Here is a 20,555-nt window from a genome sequence, read left to right on the forward strand (position 1 = left end):
TCTGGGCTTAAACCTCCATCCAATTTTACCCCCGGTCTTGACACTGTGGGGCCTGAAGTAGGGGTCTTTGAAAAGGCGGTTGTCCTCAAATTGACGAAGGCCCTGAAATTTACTCCATCTCCCAAACATAATCTTACTGCCAAAGAAAAAATGGTCTTGAAAGCCCTAAAAAACAACTCCAATTTAACGATTAAGCCATGTGATAAGGGCGGAGGAATCGCGGTCATGGCGACCAGCGACTATATCGAGAAGATGGATAGCCTCCTGGCCTCAGATGCCCATTACAAGCGGATCCTTAGATGCCCTAAAGAGAACTTGAAGCGACAAATCTTAGCCATTGTGACAGAAGCAGCAGATGAGGGGATAATCTGCACTAAGGAAGCAGAGTTTCTTACCCCTACCCATACTAGAATGCCCATTATATATGGGCTCCCCAAAGTGCACAAAAGCCAAACCAACCCGCCCATGCGTCCAATTGTTTCGACTATTGGATCTGCTACGGAACCATTGTCTAAATACATTGACAAGTTCCTAAAACCCCTAGTATGTAAACTCAAATCGTACATCAGGGATACGGGCGATTTTATTGGAAAAATTGAAAACTGTGTATTTGATCCGGACAATGAGTTAATGGTTACCATGGACGTGGAATCATTATATTCTAATATTCCACAGGAAGGAGCCATTATGGTCTTGGAAGAACTGCTTCTGAAGGAAGATCCCTTACCCAATGCTCAGCTTCTTATCGAATTTTCGAAAATTGTGCTGAACGAAAATTACTTTGAATTTAACCAACAGTTCTACCATCAGGTCAAGGGGGTGAGCATGGGGGCGTCATGTGCACCGAGTATAGCTTGTCTATACATGGGTCAATTCGAAAACAAAAACATCTACAACGAAATGGCCCCGTTTTCGGAAAATGTGAGAGCCTGGTCGCGCTTCATAGATGACATTTTTTTCATCTGGAGTGGCGACCAGGACTCTTTAGATGAATTCATTCAATGGATTAATCTAGCAGATGAACATATCAAACTCACTGCCAAGGCTAGTAACACACAAGTAGAGTTTTTGGACGTATGGGTGAGACACAATGGCGAATGCCTATATGTGTCATTGTACATTAAACCCACCGCCAAAAACACGCTTTTAGAGTACGGAAGCTACCACCACCGCTGTCAACGGGACTCTATCCCCTTCAGTCAGTTTTTACGACTAAGACGAAATTGCTCCCGGATGAGTGACTTTTTAGAACAATCCGACCTTTTGAAAGTCAAACTCATGAAACGAGGGTACCCCCATCGTCTAATCAAGGAGTCCTTTAAGAGGGCTAGATATTTTAACCGTGAAAGCATGTTCCAGACCCAAACAAAAGGTGAACTAGACAGACTGGTCTGCATCGTCAACCATTCCACGGTGAATGACAAGATCCGCCAAGCCATAAATTCCCAGTGGCACATTTTGAACGGCAATGAGGGAGAGGGAATTCTCACCAAACCGATATTTGCCTTTCGGCGTAATAAAAACCTGAGAAATCACCTTGTACAAGGGGCAATTCGGAGCCAAGCTGGTCCCAAACAATTAGGCATATTTGGCCGACCGCCGGTAAAAGGAAACCACCGATGTGGCAGTTGCCATATATGCCCCAATGCTATTGTGGGCGAATCCCTCAACATCGGACATCGCGAAATAAAACTGAACTCCATGAGCAATTGTCGATCATCCAATATAATCTACGTGATCGTCTGCCCCTGCGGACTGCCATATGTGGGCGAAACCAGTTGGGAATGTAGAACCAGAGTGGGTGAGCACAAAGGAAACGTTCGAAATGAAAGGCATGGTGCTCCCCTGGTTGCCCACTGGATCAAAATGAAACACACTGAAGATGACATTAGATGGTCTATCTTAGAAAAGATCCGAGAAGTCCCAGGCAAGAACACTATCTGCATTCGGAAAAAGAGGGAGGTCTTCTGGATCTTTTTATAGGATGCGGCAAATACTGGCCTGAACGAGGTTTGCCCATGGGAGAACGCGATTTACTGAAATCTTGTCTATAACTTTAGCACACTGTATTCTACCTGCGACCTATAGCGTTGAGTGAAATCTCAATTAAATCCGAATTGTGGCGGATTTAGACTTAAATGTGGCTTATATGTGGAAAAATAGGAGTCTTCTAAACCCTGCCCGCTACCTCAGCATTTTTTTAAATTAAAAACTTAGATCTGGATTGGCCCACTCCATCCCGGGGTTTGCGCAATGCCCGAAATCCGACCCAGGTTTTATTACTTGCATGAACTGCTCAACATTTGAGCACACCTGAAAAACGTCCGGTACTGATTCCACCCTTTAAAATGGCGGAAGCGGGGGACTGAGCTGATGTCCACCGGCTGCCGGATGTGAAACGAGGAGGAATCTTTACCACACCGCCAGTGTAAGTACCCCGTGCTGAAGCTCTTTCTGGCGAAACGTTTGAAACTTAGACTAATGGAAGCGCTTTTGAAGGTGTGGCATTTACTTTTGTAATCGAGCCATGCCTATGCCAGAAACTATTTCTGGCTAAACGTTGGAAATACGGCATTTATTTACCTTGCTGAGGGTGTAGAGGGGAGTGAGCATTCGTGTATTTGAATTACTTCTCTGCACGTATCTGCGAGACACCGCGCAGTTTAAATGCTAAACGCAGTTTAAATGCTATATTCTAATTGTGCACCTCCCTACGAGGATGTGGTAGTTAGTTTCTCACTTCATCGAGCGTTCAGAGGGGAGTGAACAGCCGTGGTTTAAAATTACTTTCCTGCACGCTTGTGCGAGGTACCGCGCAGCTTAAATGCTAATTCTTAATTAAGTATTTTTCCCGATAGATTTGGACGGCACCTCCTGGTGAAACCGCCGCCTGGGCTGTCCCTGTATGAGAATGCGGATGCGGAATATGATCTATCCAGTGCCCGAGCACCCTGTCTCATAGAGGATTTCAAATTATGGTATTATTTAAACCATAAAACGCTACCGAGAAGGTAACCCACGAGTGCTAGTTACCACGATGCTTCACATTCTTGTGAGTGAAAGGAGAGGCTTCTAATTGATCTTTCTGTTTTCATGCAGAATGCGACCATTGATTCAAACTTATTTCCACACTCGGCATATTTCATCCTCCTTAAACATACAAATAGGTAAGAAGGCAGCTGTGTGAATTTAAGATAAGAGCGGCCTAATATGCGGCAAACTTGAGACTGGGTTTTGATGTTCTCCCTTTTGTATAGGATCCCAGAAAGGCGCCGAAAACGTACCACTTATTGAAGTAGACTGGTCATCATTTCTCCACAGCTGACTATACGCTGAGGTGTCTCTGAATCCAAGGTAACGACACAACGGTATATTAATAAATAGATCATGCTATGGAGTTTAGAAAATGCTTTCACAGCTCGCTACTCGCAGATGTTTTCTTGAATGCCGGGCTACGCCCACTATGTATCGATAAAAGCTATGTGCTATGGGATCTAGAAATACACTAAAAGAATTAGTGTCTGAAAAACCAAGGGGCATATTATCAAGCCTGTGCGCTAAAATTATCGCCGCTTTATCGGCCGAAAACGGCCGATAAAGCGGCGATAATGGGCTTGATAATATGCTCTATGGAATTCCAATCGAAGCACATGTTAGATGTGAAGACATCTAACATGGGCTTCGATTGGAATTCCACAGAGCATATTATCAAGCCCATTATCGCCGCTTTATCGGCCGTTTTCGGCCGATAAAGCGGCGATAATTTTAGCGCACAGGCTTGATAATATGCCCCCAAGTCTTCTGTGATGGGTTGTGTAAGGGTGCAAGGGTGTATATTCATACACTCCTAAGTTGATGAATGAATGTGTACATGAGCTAAGTTCACTGTATAATAGTAATGCACCAGAAGAATTAGCGTGTGCGTGAGGGTCCACTGCACGGATTTGGAATATTTCATGAATGTTTACTATTTAGTGTTTGTTCTTTAGCCTTACGTGGTATGTTACCCATTTTTCTAGCTCACCAATGCCCCCTATTTATGAATTAAAATAGCACGGGACCAGTCCTCTTATGTATCTATATATTGAAAACTGTGTTAAAAGGAGAAAGATGAAGATAACCAATAAGTGTCTCTTATACTTGTGGATCCCTCACTGTGATTAGTTATCATGCAACTAGCACTGAATACATTAATGTAAAATGTTGTTTGAAATAGGGGTTAAACACTATACTAAAAATGTGTTTTTTCTACAGAGCACCTGGATATCAGATCTATTTTACTGTTGAATACAACCTCTCCTTCCCCCTTCTTGCCCTGACGAAGGTGCGGCCTATCTTGGGGCCTGGCACCGAAACGCGCGTCGGCGTTGAAACCATCTACCCTGAACATTGTATGATCTATCCCCGGCCCATGGCTAAGAGGAATATTCAGGATGCTTTCAGAGCAATTTACCTCAAATCCCATCTGAGCTGAATGTTTGAATGAGCCTTGTATGAGTATGATTGGTTGTGATGTATGAAATTGTTGAAGTTTGAATGCTGGCAGGATGACGGGTTGTGTATAAATTTAGATGTTTTTACCTTATAATCATGAATTTTTTCAAAAAAACAAGTTTGTATAATTGTGTTATGTATAAAAATATATGAACTAATCAGGAATAAAAATGATATATTTTCTATAAAATTGCTTCTGTTTAAATTGTATACGGTTCTGAGTTATTGGTGAGCGTTAAAATGGGTGACTTTTGAAAATTTTGGACTCTAACTGAGCCTATACCTGATTAAATACGGGGCAGATCCACCTTCTCTTTCATGTAATTTATTGCTTCTCGGGAGAGAGTTATCGGAATTGTTGTCATTATGCCGTTGGTCCCGTTTGCGCGTTATTGCGGCCGGTGTAGAAGTTATAGAAATTATACTTGCCCTACTAGCAACGAGGCCATCCTCAGTGTTACGGAGAAAACGTACCCGCAATGGAGACACTGGTCCTATTATAGGGGCTTAGTTGGAATAAATGGCCACATATTTTATCACATATTCACTCTGGTACTGGGATGCATGCATCCCGTTACAGATTATGAGTAGTGGTAGACCTGTAGTCCCTTACATTAAAGCTGCTGGTGTTGTTGATTTACTCAATCCGCACTGTATAAATTTAAACAGTAAAAATTCAAGACATTACATGTGATAGGTATCAGTTTGTCGAGTGCAAGACCACGTAATTGCCAACACAGGGTATTAAAATGGTCTGTAGTATTTCAAAGATTTCTATATACATTACTTGATGTATGGTGCATCTTCATACTTAATACGGGCCACGTAAGTACCAACACAGGGTATTAAAAGTGGTCAGGAATACCATATGCAATGCATTTGTGCACCTTTCCTAAAGATACAGCATAGTAATAGTAGGGCAAAATGGAGAATGAACTTCTAGGTACGACACCTCTATTACCCAGATTCGTGCTTACCTAGCAGGGTGTTGTTAGTGGCGCATGTGGGAGTGTAGCTTACTATACGAATAATGAATATATGATGGAGTTACATGATTGGGCTCCCCAGTCCTTACCCTGTGTTATTAGATGGTAGACATCTGCACGAAACTACTATCTACTTCATTCAGTCCTTCATTGATAGAGTTGAAATGTGTTATCCATTTCATTGCTCGCAGGTTTAGTAGGGCGCCAATGTTGCCCCCTCTTGGTCCAAGTTTGACTTTTTCTAGGACAATCCACTTGAGATCTTCTGGTTTGTGTGCGGATGATTTAAAATGCTCAACCAGAGGAGCTCCCACTGTTTCACATCGGATACGACTACAGTGCTGGAGTACTCTTGATTTGACTTTTTGTTGAGTTTGGCCTATGTATAGCATCTGACAAGGGCATAGAATACAGTAGATTACATCAGTCGTATTGCAGTTGGTGTAATGCTTCAGAGCAATTTTGTGATGTTTATGTACAAACTCCTTGACTTGTAACGTATAGTTAGAGGCTTTACAGCTGCCGCATCGATGATGGCCCACAATCGGTTGTAAATTCCACATAGATGTGAGGGACGGTGTTGTCTGTGTTTCCAGGAAAGAACAAACCACATGTTCTCGGATATTTTTCGCTTTTTTAAACGAGTGCATGGGGGGATCTTTTATGCCCATATCTTCACTTATCAAGTTCCAATGTTTATTAACAACTTTTTTTATCTCGTTGCTTTTTGTTGAGAAAGTCGTTACGCAGATTAAGCGGTTCAGTTCAGATTCATCTCGCGTACTGCCTTGTAGTAAAGATTCACGAGGGCAGAACCAAGCACGTTTTCTTGCTCGTTTGACCAAACGCTTAGGATAGTCTCGGTCAGTCAAGCGTTGGATTAGTTCTTCAGACTCAGCCATATAATTCTCTTTTATTGAACAGTTGTGTCTTATGCGCAAAAATTGGCCAAAAGGCAGGTTGTTCCGTAATGCCCTTGGATGATGACTTGAATATTGCTTTTTGACTACGCCATACCTAGGTGGTCTCTCCACCCTGGGGCTTGGTGGAGGGTGGAAGGCTCTCAAATCTTTGCTGAGTTTCTGGGGAGAAATACAAATGGATGTTTAGCTCAGAGTGTGCAGGGCTGTGAGCTGGGACGCACAGTTGCTCCCTCCTTGGCAGCTGATTCAGCTTGAGCACAGTCCAAATGCACAAGGTGCGAACAGTTTTGTGCTACGTGCATTCAAGGGCATTGCAACCATCACGTATTCAAGATTGCTGCAGCTTTCCATTTGGACTACTGAATAAACCGTTTATCATTGGTGAATTGTGTAGATTACCACTTGTTCTACTTCCAGACAATTAGAGGTTAAATATTAAGCTAATAGTCACTTTTCGTTACAAAGGTTTCAGCGTATATGCTCCATCGAACCTTGAACTTAGCAAAAATGAAAAGTGAATAGCAAATGAATAAAAGGAAATATGTGCAATCCGAAATGTTTGCAACAAATAATCTTGCATTGTCACTGAAGTTCTCCAAAATTCCCATCAGAGTGGGATTGAGTTCTTTGTTGTCTTGTTATACACGTTTTTGCTAAATCCAAGAGGTAATCTTGTTTCCTCTGTATTGACATTTCTGCCATGCCTGCAGTTTCCATCAGCGCTTAGGGGCGACTGCTGTGTGTACAAACTGTGCCTTCAGAAAGCAAAAGAAACACCATTCAATACTGCAGTACAGCTTAACAAAAACATCAACCAATCGGTTCGAAATTGAGCTCCATCAAAGATGTGGGTTTCTATCTTACATGAAATATTATTGGCAAGACAAGAGATACATTTTATAAACAAATGAGAAAAAAAGGATTGGCCCTAACCTCATTTGCCGTAGACCGATTTTATTTTGACTGAAAATGTATATGTGAAAAATCTGGCAAGGGATGGGGTTTAAAAGCATATTTTGACAAGTGTGACGGGTACATTTAGGAAATTATGAAGAATACATCACATAGAGATTGGGAGGATGGGTCTATCCAGGCAAAATATGGAAAATGTGTGACAAGTTTTATCATTCATATGAAAATTAATCACAATAGTTGTGTGCATGATGTCCAAGCATAGGCAAAGACAATAGGTCTCAGATCGAAAATACTGATCTATTGGCTTTACTGATGCTCCACGCATGCAAGTGTCCAGGCACATACATGGTTGGCAAGCCTGGAATTGGTTCTATGAAAGAAAACTCATTAGAAGATGTCCACCGATGCGCATGCATGCTTTGACACATGTGCATTCCAGTGTTGTGCCACCTGCATGCATGGGGGTCCTGACGGGTGCATGCATCTTGATGAAGGCGGAAATCTTACATTTACCATTCTGATATGGCGAACAGCCAGGTTAGAACAGTAAATTAAAGGGGAAACATTTTAAACGAGGGCACATTGGACTAAAACACAAGCAAGCAGAACGGCAGCACTTACATATGCTAGGCCCCAATTAAAATACAACGAATACATGTCCCATGGGGATTTGGATGGGAGCGAGGCACACAGCTTTAGTGGTCAGGAGAGAGGAATGAAAAGAGACTCAGTGAGCCCTCGGAAAGATTTTCACCTGCATGGATTGCTCAATCTGAATTAAAACAAGCATGGCAAGTGCACTAGGTCTAACTTGTAATTTATAAATGATAGAAATGTAGACTGGTTTGCTGTGAGGGCACTGGTCACAGAAGCCACGACTCCTAATACCACACAATTAAAATTAGAGAGTGCACTATCAAAACAAAACATGGCAACGATAAGAGCCATGAATTATATAATTGTATTCTGTTTGAGCGCATTCTTGCAGTAGAGAAGAGAAACCTCTCTGGATGTAGCTGTCGGTCTCTTTCTTGCAGCAAAGCGGAGCAGGCAGGCTTTTAGGAAAACAGTGCAAGAATGGTTTTATCACTCTACTCAATATTAGCTCACTGAAGCTAACTTGCGGACGCTGACTTAACGCCCCTCTCTGTGTATACTATGGGCCTGATAACGAGTTTGGCGATGTGGGAAGGGACCCCCATCCAGCAGCCAGCTCCCGCACCACCAAACCTGTGTGGGCACCGCCCACCAGATTAAGAGTTTCCTTTGGCTTTTTGTGGTGGAACCACAGCGGTGCCTCTGAAAATTGGCACCACAGTGGGAACGCCAAAAACAGTTCCTGCATGGCATGGACTTTAAAGTCCATGCCGTGCAGGGATTAGGGTGCATGCACACAGGGAGCATATGTTGCGCCCCCTGCATGCATCCCCATGCACCTGGGCAACAGGGGGGCCAGGACCCACTTTGTTTCTGGACCGCCATTCTTTTCATGAAGTAAAGACCTCCATGATACTGCTGGAAGTCCTGGAAGTCCTGCTGTGAAGCAACTGCACCACCACCACCACCAGGGAATGGCGGTTCCCTGGTGGTTGCGACAGTGCAATGGCAGTCCGACCACCGAGGTTGTAATTTGGCAGTAGCTGGACCTCCATGGCTGCGCCCTTGCGAGTCTGGTTGTCCTTGGACTGCCAGACTCGTATTTAATGTCATGGGCCTCATTTATGAAGGCCTTGCGCCACCAGTGCGTCACTTTTTCCCATTTTGAAAGTGACACACCGGTGGCGCAAGGCCTTCATAAATAAGGCCCCATGTATTTTGCTGACATGAGCTGTGCAGGTGGCAAGTTGTCAAGCCATTCCTAAAAATACACTAATTCAATTAGGAAATATAAACCAATAAAGAAAAGATATGCAATTATTAGAAGATTTCGGCAAAGTCAACCATGGAAAGCAACAGTGACTGCCTATTTCGTAGTTATCCACTGCATTACAGTTTAATTTAATTTAATTTGCGTGTTTATATAGCGCTAGAATCACTCCCGGGGAGTATCTCCGCGCTTTGACCGCTGCGAAACCCTTCCTGGCTTCCCTGAGAGATGGTCCCTTAATGGGTATCTCCAGGGTGAGACCAGGCATCCCCGGCGGTCTGGTGGGGCCGTTAGTGAAGATGAGGCAAGCTAATGCCCAGAGTTGCCGAGTGTGATCGCTGATCAGAGTGGGCACCGAGGCGAGAGAATTATCGAGTCCGCTGACCCTGGTCCAGAAACCTGCCGCGCCGGGAATCGAACCCTGGTCCCGGGCCGCCCTCTGCTCTCGGGTCTGCTGCCTCTAACCAGTGAGCCACACTACTTCACAGTTGATTGATTCCTCTAACATACCTTTACAGACCATTGAAGTTTGACAGAAAAGGGGTGAATAGGGACACCGAATAGTTTAACCTAAAACACACAGGTTTGATCAAGGTGAATTTGAGATTGCAAATTTTAGTCTCCAGATGCCAGAACCAGAAACAAAGCTATAGACAACAACTATATCAATAGAAATAGGTTTCCCAAAAGGTGAAATGAATATTTCTTTAAGATATTATGTAGACATATACAAGTTTTGTATGATGAATTGCATGTATTACGGAGTTCAACGGGGTTGGTTTTGTGAAAAAGAGAAATACTGTAAAAACATTTCGAGTAAAGCATATAAAGTTCAATTTTTGACAAAGACAGTGCAGTTTGCAACTTTTCATCACAAGCCCTCCCAGGCCAACAATTTATTTCATTTTGTGCTAATGAGTAGTTTGGGGTTTTTAAAACCTGTGTACCACAGGAATCTCTACAAAAAAAATCAATAGCAATTAAAATTATGTTACCTTTGAATTGACATGGTTTTCTAGTTATGCAAGCCAATATCGGTTGTCCTATTTAATATTCAATTACGTTTTTTAACTTAATTTCTTTCTCTTTTTTTAAAATGTTTTTACATGTCTTTTTTCTTTTTTAGTTGAAAAAAGGCTATTTTTAATGTATTGTTTACCTACGATTCTGGGAATGACTGAATTAATTTTTGTAGCCCCTCATATTGTGAATTGAAGTTTCACACCATTTGTTAGTATGGGTGCTTGCCACAGCAATCAGTCAATCAATCAGGGATTTATAGAGCACACTACTCACCTATGAGGGTCTCAAGGTGCAGGGTGTTTCGTCAGCTCTGAGGTCATCCGAAGAGCCAGGTCTCGAGGTCCTTTCTGAATATTTGTAGTGTTGGGCTTTGTCTGATGCTGAGGGGAAGCCACTCTCAAACTGGCCTCTTCTCAATGCTAAATTCTTTGGCATGGTGATGTCTTTACATGGACCAACTAAAATTATATACAATCACGGGTCAAACGCAGCATGTAGAGGATGCACCTACAGTAGTCAAAATGGATAATGATTTAATTAAGTCATTCAGAGCCGTCAATGAATATTAACTAGATACGTGCTCTTACTTTCAACATTGAGCACCACCATACATAATTTTTGTAGTGATACATGTACAGTGTAGGGATATATATATAGTACACCCCTAAATGGGAAGAAGTGGCATGTAGTGTGATCCAATAATGTAGTCAGTAATTCCACAGACTCAGAAACGCTGGGAGGTAGCTAGCTGGAATAATGCCTCTGCCACAGACATTTATGTGTAACCTTAATGTAGTGGGTTTGACTTTTAGCAGTGGCCGCTTGCCGTGGGAGTGCTGTGAGGCGGTGGGGAAGAGTGGGTGGGGGGTAGTGGAGTCCGACATACGACGGACAGGAGTAAGGTAAGTAATTAAATAAATAAAACAATTTACCTTATGCGAGCTTCATCGCTGAGTCAGCGATGCAGCGTGCGCAAGCTAAATAGTTGTATTTAATTACTTACCTTACTGCTGTCCATCGTATGTTGGACTCCACTACCCCCCCAACGTGCCCCTCCCCCACCTCACCCCACCGCCCGCAGCACTGCCACGACGAGCCGCCACTGACTTTCAGCAGTGTTCACTGAGTTGAGTAATGTTAAAAAATGCTCTTAGCATGTAGCAAGGACTGATTGTATAGTGTGACCACCATAAGTACATCAGTGAATTCTCATAAAAGTTCACTTTCATAATTCTAGCAGGAGGACTGCCTCTATGGAAATATGGGACGATGTTGTTAGACTGGTTATGTACTGACACATATGGAGGCATTGCATGGCAAAGCTTTTTCAGTAAGATTCGGGGGGTTTGAGCTTCAGATTTTTTGACAATCAGGCTGGCATGTGATGCTTAAATACATTATACGACAAGTAGGGAGCATGAGAAAGGCTTAAGGGGTCGTAGAAAGGTAAAGGAATGTGGATTGGTAGAGGTATTAAGAGAGACAACCCAATATTTTGAAAAATTACCCATATTTTGAGGACCTTGAAAACAGAGAGGGAGAGTGTGTGTGCGTTTTTAATTGTGTGTATGTAAAAAAGCCTGGCGAAATCCGACAGAAATCTCAGCATACCCGACTGAAGGCTCCTGTACCAAACGATTTATTGGAAAATACATGTATTAGGGGGGTGTAACACCCCCCCCCCCCAAGCTACGCCTCTATAGCATTGTTTGACAAATTTGAATATCTATCTCATCACAATCAAACCTCAGACAGCCACAGCTTCCCTGGCCTTTTGTTGCTCCTCTGTGCCTGCAGAGATACTGCAAGCCACCAAAGAGTTCCATGGCCATACAGATTAATGATGCCAACAGTTGAGTAACTTTTTTAGAGTCGTGAAACCCTTAGAGGACCTGCAGTATCCTTTTTCTGTGCTCGGCAGAGCTTAGTTTATGAATATAAAGGTAGAAACTGTAGTGTAAAATTAAACGCATCAAAAATAATATAGTAGCTTATTAAAAAAAGTATATTAGTCAGTTTAACGTAAGTAAAAAAACATTTAAAAATGCATAAGCGAAGAATGTGTAGAAAAATGCAAAGAGATTCTATCTTTGCCGCTGTCAGAAAAAACCTTCATTCTGACATCCACTGCTCTTTTTAGAGAAACATCGTGAAAAACGAAAACCCACTTCTCGTTTTTCCAGTTTAAACTGCAGTTATGCTCTTTTACCTGCCTTTGATCTAAGCTGCTGACTCTGGCAGTATGCATTATGATGTCACAACACAACTGTAAGAAGGAATTTAGGGGCATATTACCAAGGGCATTATCGCCGCATTAGCGGGACTTTTTCCCGCTAATGCGGCGATAATTTTATCGCCCTATTACCAAGCTGTTGCTAACACCAGTTAGCGACAGCTTGTAGGCGATAGCGGGCATTTAGGGGCCCACTTTGCATGTCAGCGATAATTATCGCTAATGACATGCAAAGTGGGCATGCCAAGATGTTAGCGACTGAAAACAGTCGCTAACATCTCTAACTCCTATTAGCAACTTTTGGAAATATTCACGCTAAGCGTGAATATCTCCAAAAGCTAACGCCTGCTAAAAGCAGTTCTTAGCTATGTTATCCAATGGAAGGTGGATAACATGGCTAAGAGCATTGTCACGATAATACATGAATATCGTTGATTTTTCAGCGATATTCATGCATTTCGCAGGATTTTTACCGCTTTTGAGATAAACCTTGATAATATCAAGGTATCTCAGCGGTAAAAATCCTCGGTGTGCGGCGATATTTTATTCCCGCTAACCAAGCAATAGCGATAATTATCGCTATTGCTTGGTAATATGCCCCTTAGAGATAGACTTTTATACAGGGATTGCAGGCTTCTATATATTATAAACTCTCTTCTACCGCCCTTACATCAAGTCCAAAATCTTAGGGGCATATTACCAAGCAATAGCGATAATTATCGCTATTGCTTGGTTAGAGACAAAAATTTACAGCTGAGCTGCGGCGATTTTTATCGCAGATAAACCTTGGTATTACCAAGGTTTATCGCAAATGCAATAAAAATCGGCCGCAATGCATGAATATCGCTGAAAAGTCAGCAATATTCATGCATTACCGAGCTAATGCTCTTAGCCATGTTATCCACCTCCCATTGGATAACATGGCTAATAACTGCTCAGGGCAGGTGTTAGCTTTTGGAGATACTTGCGCTTAGCGCGAATATCTCCAAAAGTTGGTAATAGAAGATAGCGATGTTAGCGACTGTTTCCAGTCGCTAACATCTTGGCACGCCCACTTTGCATGTCATTAGTGATAAATATCACTGACATGCAAAGTGGGGCCCAAGATGGTCCCTATCTCCTACTAGCTGTCGCTAACTGGTGTTAGCGACAGCTAGGTAATAGAGAGATAATTTTAACTCCGCTTTCTTGGCTTTTAAAGCCAAAAAAGCGGAGATAAACCCCCTTGATAATATGCCCCTCAGAGTCTTTCTATTGCTTTGTTTCCAGTATTCATTTTGCATTATTGTTCATTTCACTGCTTTCATTATAGTACACCCCCACAAAAACGTCATTCCTTCTCCCCACCGCTGAATGATTAGACAGAAGGATAAAAGAGTAATTATAAATGTGGCTTTATTTTGTCCCCGAATCCGTAGGTAAGTTGGGCTGGCACTGCCAAATGACCTTGTGCCCTGTTCAGCCAGTTCTGGCCTTTTTGGCTACATCACTTTGTGTTCTGGGGCTTGTTCCTTTGCGTTTAACATCATTAGCTTGGGTTCACGAATCCCTTGCAAAGTGCAAAACAGTTAAAATTGGCAGCCGGTATCACAATTCGCAAGGTGATTTTTGGCAGCAGTTTGTGGGAACATGCAAATAAATGGGTGGATGTATAAGTTGCCAATAACTCTTCATCATCTCACCTGAAGAATGACGGGAGCTACCATCTGCAGTAGCCAGGGAGTAACTCATCTTTCTTTTACATCAGGGCCTTCAAGGAAGCTGTGCAAAGGTGCTTCCTTCATGTGGAATGAGCTGCAAATGGTGCACGTTTTTTGGGAAAATCCTTTGTTCTTCCGTTACCTGGAGAGAAAAAACACAATGTAGAAAGCTCTCCAAAAACTGATAGAAGTCCCTTATCATAAAATGATTACAGTGCGTAAGAAGGATACAATGTGTGAAGGGCAGAATGTGCATTTTCACACTCATATATATGTGTGTGTGTGTGAACATATATGTATGTGTAATATGTGTATGCGAGTGTGAGCATGTAATTATGTCTGTGTGTGTGTGGGGATGTGTGTGTGCGTGCTTAGGGGGGGTGTGTGTGTGTACTTGTGCTGGGATACGCCGTACACACCGTAATCCTACTTGTGCTGCTCTAAAAGCCCTCTGAGTGGTGGGTGAAAAGAAAGATGAAGAATCTTTGTTGAACATTGAGATGATGATCCCATTTCAAGATGGCCACTACAGGAGGAGGTAACAATAGTCAGACAGTTTTTTTTATGCTTGGAGGCCAACTTTGAATGGGGCAGAGGCCCTCAAGCAATCAAAGTGACTCTCTTTACCAGCGAAATCTTGGTGCACTGAAGAGGTTATACTGCGGCCGTGATTCCTAGAAACCTACCACCACCACAGGACTCTTCATTCAGTAGCTGTGTTGATTCCCTATTTACTGGCAGCATTGCTGTTCTCTTTACTCACAGCATTGCTGCTCCTTCCCCGACTACGCCTGTTGATCCTCTATCGGCTTATGCCTGGAAGCAAGCGAAGTGGAGGGGTAAGATGCTGGCATAAAAATACATCACACAGCACACTCACACTGATAGCCATGCAGCTCGTCATGAGAGTTCTCCTGCCGGGGTTAAGTTCTAATATGGTACCGGACAACACTGGTATGCACTGTAAAGATACAACTCATCCAATCAGAACACTGTGAAAACTGAAATGTCCCTCGGCAGTACAAACACAAGAGCAGGGAGGAAAGCCAACTGATGTGCACTACAAAGCCATCCACCCATAAGCAGTCGGCTGACCAAGTGCCCATAGTAAGCATATGTTATGCTTACTATAAACATTTAGCATCTTTTGTTTCAAAATGTTTTGTGCTTGGCTTTTCTGATGATAGTTCATCTTATCATTGAAAATACCCATGTATTATACTCATCATAATGATCATAATGGCAATGACATTAATAGTAGAACTGATCTAAAAATAATTAACGAGGAAGTTAATATATTCTCTAAAAGAGACAATCAATTGCCTTCATAATTCTTGGATCCAGAAGAGGAGGCAATGTGTTATCGTTAATCACAGGTCACAATCACATTTCAAACAATCATTAGCAAAGATAATATGCCTGGCTTTTAAAGAATTTTTTTGTGGGTGTTATTGTTTCGTTTATCAGCTCATGCTAGCATTGTTTTGGACTCGCTGGTTTCAGTGGCCGCTAAAGTGGCCAAGACTACGAATGCCAGAGCACATTACTCTGTCAGATAAAAGCACAGGACCCGAAGCACAACATCTGGATGACATGGAGAAAGGTGGCGTCTCCAGTTTTACTCTTAAGTGTACGATTGTCATCCAAAAATATCTCAGGAAGTGGGTGTAAAGTTTGATTAACACGCCCAATATTGGTGTATTTCCTGCATTTACATTAACACATATAAAACCGTAAGAACTAGGATACAGTGGACTAAAAATAGGCTCTGTTATATGATCACATTTTCATAGAGGTCAACTGGGCCAACACCATGTGAATAACTCACTGTCAGCCTTGACATCGGAGCCAAAACTACCAAGCACGCCTGGACTCACAAGCTTGCGATTGTAATACAGAAAGGAAAACACAGATCCCCAGAAGCACAGCCTAGCTGGCTGAAAAATCAAGATTGGAAACAAAGTCATTAAAAGTTAACACCAGTCTGATTCAAGCAGATCTAAAAAATTGTCAATAATCGCAAAAGTTACAAGATGGGTCCAGGTCATCAGGGACACTATACTCCAGTCAATTATTTCCTCCCACACAACAGTTTGACACAGAATCTCAGTTAAATTGGTTCAATTGAGGTAAGTTAGCACTGCAATTTGCATTATGCACCGATTTGTTAATGAAGGCCCAAGATTGGAACATGGTACTCTGCTGTAAGGGACCTACCATATACTTATATCTTCAACGGCTACATCTTTGATTTAATTCAGATAACTCACCCTATGTGCCAATATCACTGAATCGTATGCTGATGTTTTTTCTCCAATGAAAATATTTGAAAATAAAAAAGCTGGTTAGTGTGATGCATCTGACATTCGTTGAGAGTGGATAAATACCCAACTGTTTCAGTAGCACCAGATTAAAATCACACAGCCAAACAGGCTTCCTTTTCCTATCAAAGTGTGCCTGCTGCAGCAGTGGACATATATTACAGAAGGATTTGGTACCTACTTATGGCACCAAAATGTAGCCTCATCTGTAATTCCAATGCATGACTCTGCAAGGCCAATGCTCTTCTGGCACTTCGGCAGCATCAATCCTTGACAGCATTAAATTGGTCAATTGTAGAAAAATTCTGGCCACTTCGTTGGCTGTGGGTACAAACCTAAAAAATACTCATTAGGATTGCTGCCTGCCACCAACCCCACGTCACAACCCTGGCCCCATCTACCCATCACAGAAAAACTCCTGCGTGCGGAAGAACTGATATTGATTATGCCTATTTTCTGAGTGTACCTTTACCATAAAAAAAACATACCTGCCACTAAGGGAAAAGAATAACATTTAAAATAGAAAGACAGATTACCAAAAAAGTAGCTATATCTTGTGGTATTTGTGGAAAGTGCGATGGTGAAATAACAGAAACGGCCCAGCATCTTTCTGAGCAATGTGAATAGGAGGTCCTGCAATCAGTAAACAAAGAATACATCAAGATTGATAGTGGGACAGGTTGCAAACAAAAAGAGGGTCAGTGCCATAGATGGCATGGTGGCAGAAGGATAGGATCTTTAAAAAGGCATTGCTTTTCTATCATAGTCCAGTGCAGTGCACAGAGACTGCCGGATAACGGTCCATGGTGAGGCAATTTCAAGCAAAGATGGGCCGCTTTGTTCTGCAGGAGCTGGAGTCTTAACAGGGAAACAAATGAGTTGGGACAAAGAAGATGGATTTGTAGTAGTTAAGCTTGGAAAGGTTATAGCATGAAGGACTTTGATTATCAATCGATAGGAAAGTATGGCAGGATCTTCTGAGTGACCATTATGTAATAGTAAGTCAAAGAACAGATTTTATTGACTTCTGTGGAAAAGGACAAACTGGAATCATAGAAATCCCCAAACATTCACTGCATTCCCGATCAGAGCAATTAGGGGGCTCAGCACTGTAAGAATGGCCAACTAATAAAACTTCAGTCTTATCTGTATTCAGTTTGAGGTGATTGGACTTCATGCAAGAGATGACTAACAAGAGGCAAGAATTGAAAAAGCTGTCAAAGAGGGAAGAACGTGGGTCTAGGCAGACTGCAATTTGTGTCCTAAATGGCAAGGGTAAGCCCAAATGACTCAATGAGTTCTGAAAATGGTGCAAGAAAAGATGTCTAGAAATGTTGGGGGCTAAGGGAGTAATTTTGTGGTACCCCACAGCTAATGGCTCAGAAGGAGTTCTTAAAAGTGGGAAGATGGAGGGGCATGGCTTGGCGCCGAGGGTGATGGCGGCGTTCGTGTGAAGCTCCACGGCGGCTCTGGGAGCTTCTCTGTCGGAGCCCGTCTCTTCCTTCGGCGCGGTGATGTCCCGGTACTGGAGCACCTCTGGATGATCATGTAATGCCTGGAGACTGTTTTCTTGCCCGCACGACGTGGTAGTTGGATGCAGTGAGTTCTAGCGGTCCCGTTGATGTAACCGCCGCCATTTTATGCTTCAGCGTCCTTCCGATAGCTGCAACATCTTTCTCCTCACACCTGCACATGGTCTCATTTTCTTACCGGAGCGACTCTAGATGGCTTAGAGATGCATGAGGACTCTTCCAATACTAAACGAAGGAGCGGCTCCACACAGTGAGCTTTTGGCGAGTCCATCGCCAATGCGACCGCCATTTTGTGCTAAGCTGATGTATTTCACTTTTCTCCTCTGTGCACTGTTTTATGGAGCATTCTTGCAACGTAGTCCGCTCTTGCCTGGCCGACTATTTTCTCACAAGATTCTTCCTTGCAAGTGCCTCACAGTTTAATGTACACTTCTCTCGCCATGCAAATGTTGCTGTTTGCCTGCTATTTCACCTTCACTACAGCCGCCATTTTACAGCACCTATAACGTCATTTCAACTTCTCCTCTTCGAAGGCCTATGAAGTTCTTGTTTGCCGGCAGCTGCTTCCTCACTCCTTTGATGCCGGCTGGCGCTATTTCAGACATGCTGTTGGCACGTTGATTTAGGACCGTGTTCTTCAACGTTTTGCTACGCAGCGACCTTGGTGTTCTTTGCTGAATGGATGTCTTCTTCATCTCGTACCCTTTGAATTGTATCTGTTCTGTATGCCGCCAAATGAAATCTCCATGCTGAAGTCCAAGGGTCATGCCACCCAGTCATTTTGCGGCTTTCTGTGCCTGGTGTGTTATGTTCTACCCTGCGGGTTTGCTATCTACTGGCTTTCCTTCATCCAGAGGCACTACATGACTTACGTTTTCCCTATTTGATTATATTCTGCAACGCTTGGCTTGTCAGTTTGGCACACTTGGCACCTCCTTTAATATTTGAACTACCTTAATGCTACACCCACCTCTCCTTTAACTCAAGTTGCTCTCCCTATTTGCGCTGTGACTCTTTTTGTAAAGCTGCTCATTCCTTTGTGTGTTTTACTTGCATTGAGTGATTGTTACATCAATACAAGTTCTTCATGGGCAGGCTCAAGCCTCTGTCGCACCTACCTCGCACAACAAAAACTATGTTGGTTAAAAACTCTAAAGTCTTCTCTGCCTTCTCCAAGATGGAGGACTCCCTCACTTCGTCTGGCTCTGATACAGCTAGGGAATCCTCTCAACCTGCGCCGGGGATCTCAAAAGACTGAAGAAGGATCCCCCTCGCCACTCAAACAATCTACGCCTGTCTCCATGGAGTTACTTTTGAAAGAAATCAGATCTATTCGCCCTTTTATGGAGGAAACCGACGTCAAACTTCAGTCACTAACAGACAGTTGGTCACAGATGGAAACAAGGGTGTCCTCAGTCAAGCATTCCGTCACGTCTCTTCAGGAAACTTGCTCTACAGTCTCTAATTTAAATTCTCAGGTATCTGCCCTCCAGCGACAGGTGGAGGAGTTGGAGAACAGAAATAGGCAGAATAATCTCCGCATATATGGTCTTGTTGAAGGTCTTGAAGGTTCAGACCCGCTTACCTTCTTCAAATCATTTCTTCCCAAATTGCTTTGTCTGCCGGAGGGCACGCATCTTAACATTCAACGTGCGCACCGTCTAGGTCGCCCATCTACTTCTGCCTCTCCTTCACAGAGACCTAGAGGCGTCATTCTATATTTTTTAGAATATACTGACCTTCTGAAAGTCTTGACAGCTGCCAAGTCTTCTCCGACATTGTCATGGTCCGGCTCTTCTTTGTTTTTTGCCCAGGACTATGTAAAAGCCACAGCCAACCGCCGAAAAGCCTTCTTAGGTATGAGAGAGGATCTCTGTTTACTGGGAGCACGATATGGCCTATATCATTCTTGTTTGTTCAAAGTCACCTATAATAACAAGACTACCACCTATGAAGACCCGATCCGCCTGCAGAGTTTTATCAACGTGCATAAAACCTCCACCATGGATTCATCTTGACCTTCGTCCTCTGCTACTGGCTGAGCTGTATTCTTATCTGTTCTTTGAAATGTTGTAGCATTCCGCTCTTATGGTTATCTAAGGTTTTCTGGTTATCTACAGAGTTCTAGTATTTTGACTCTAACCTTTTTTGCGTTGTTTTGATGTTTATTGTTGTTTATGCTTCTGCTCTCATATTTGTCTGTCTCTTAACTCCTTGTTCTCCCCCTTCGTTTCCACAGGAACCCTTCCTTGCTCACTGATATCTCCCCGGCCCTCTGCCCAGCTGACCTCGGATGTGTTGCCACACTTGTGTGGTCCCATCCCGTCCCAGTTACTTCTTATTCTCCCCTTTTGTAGGTATGATGTTATTTCGTTTTCTTCGTCCCTCCCTTCTTTTGTTATGTATTTCTTTCTCTTCCTGTGTTTCTTTTTCTTTGTTTTTGTATGGGTGATGACTCCTCTTCCACAGGACTTGCTCTTCTTTTTTTCTCCGCTGTCTTCACTTCAATGGCCTCTACTCCCCTTTTCATCCTTTATCTGCTTCTCCTTTCCCTTTTTTAT

General features: G+C 42.9%; 1 long non-coding RNA gene across 1 annotated transcript; it reads left to right on the plus strand.

The window, feature by feature from the left end:
* Positions 1-2,864: 2,864 nt before the first annotated feature.
* Positions 2,865-4,381, plus strand: LOC147698295 (uncharacterized). The gene is made up of 4 exons (XR_015299191.1): positions 2,865-3,011; positions 3,100-3,167; positions 3,258-3,354; positions 4,255-4,381. It is a non-coding gene; the product is annotated as an uncharacterized LOC147698295 (long non-coding RNA).
* The last annotated feature ends 16,174 nt before the right edge of the window (positions 4,382-20,555 follow it).

The sequence above is a fragment of the Lissotriton vulgaris genome, chromosome 8 (genome assembly GCF_964263255.1).
Source record: "Lissotriton vulgaris chromosome 8, aLisVul1.2, whole genome shotgun sequence".
NCBI classification, from domain to species: Eukaryota; Metazoa; Chordata; class Amphibia; order Caudata; family Salamandridae; genus Lissotriton; species Lissotriton vulgaris.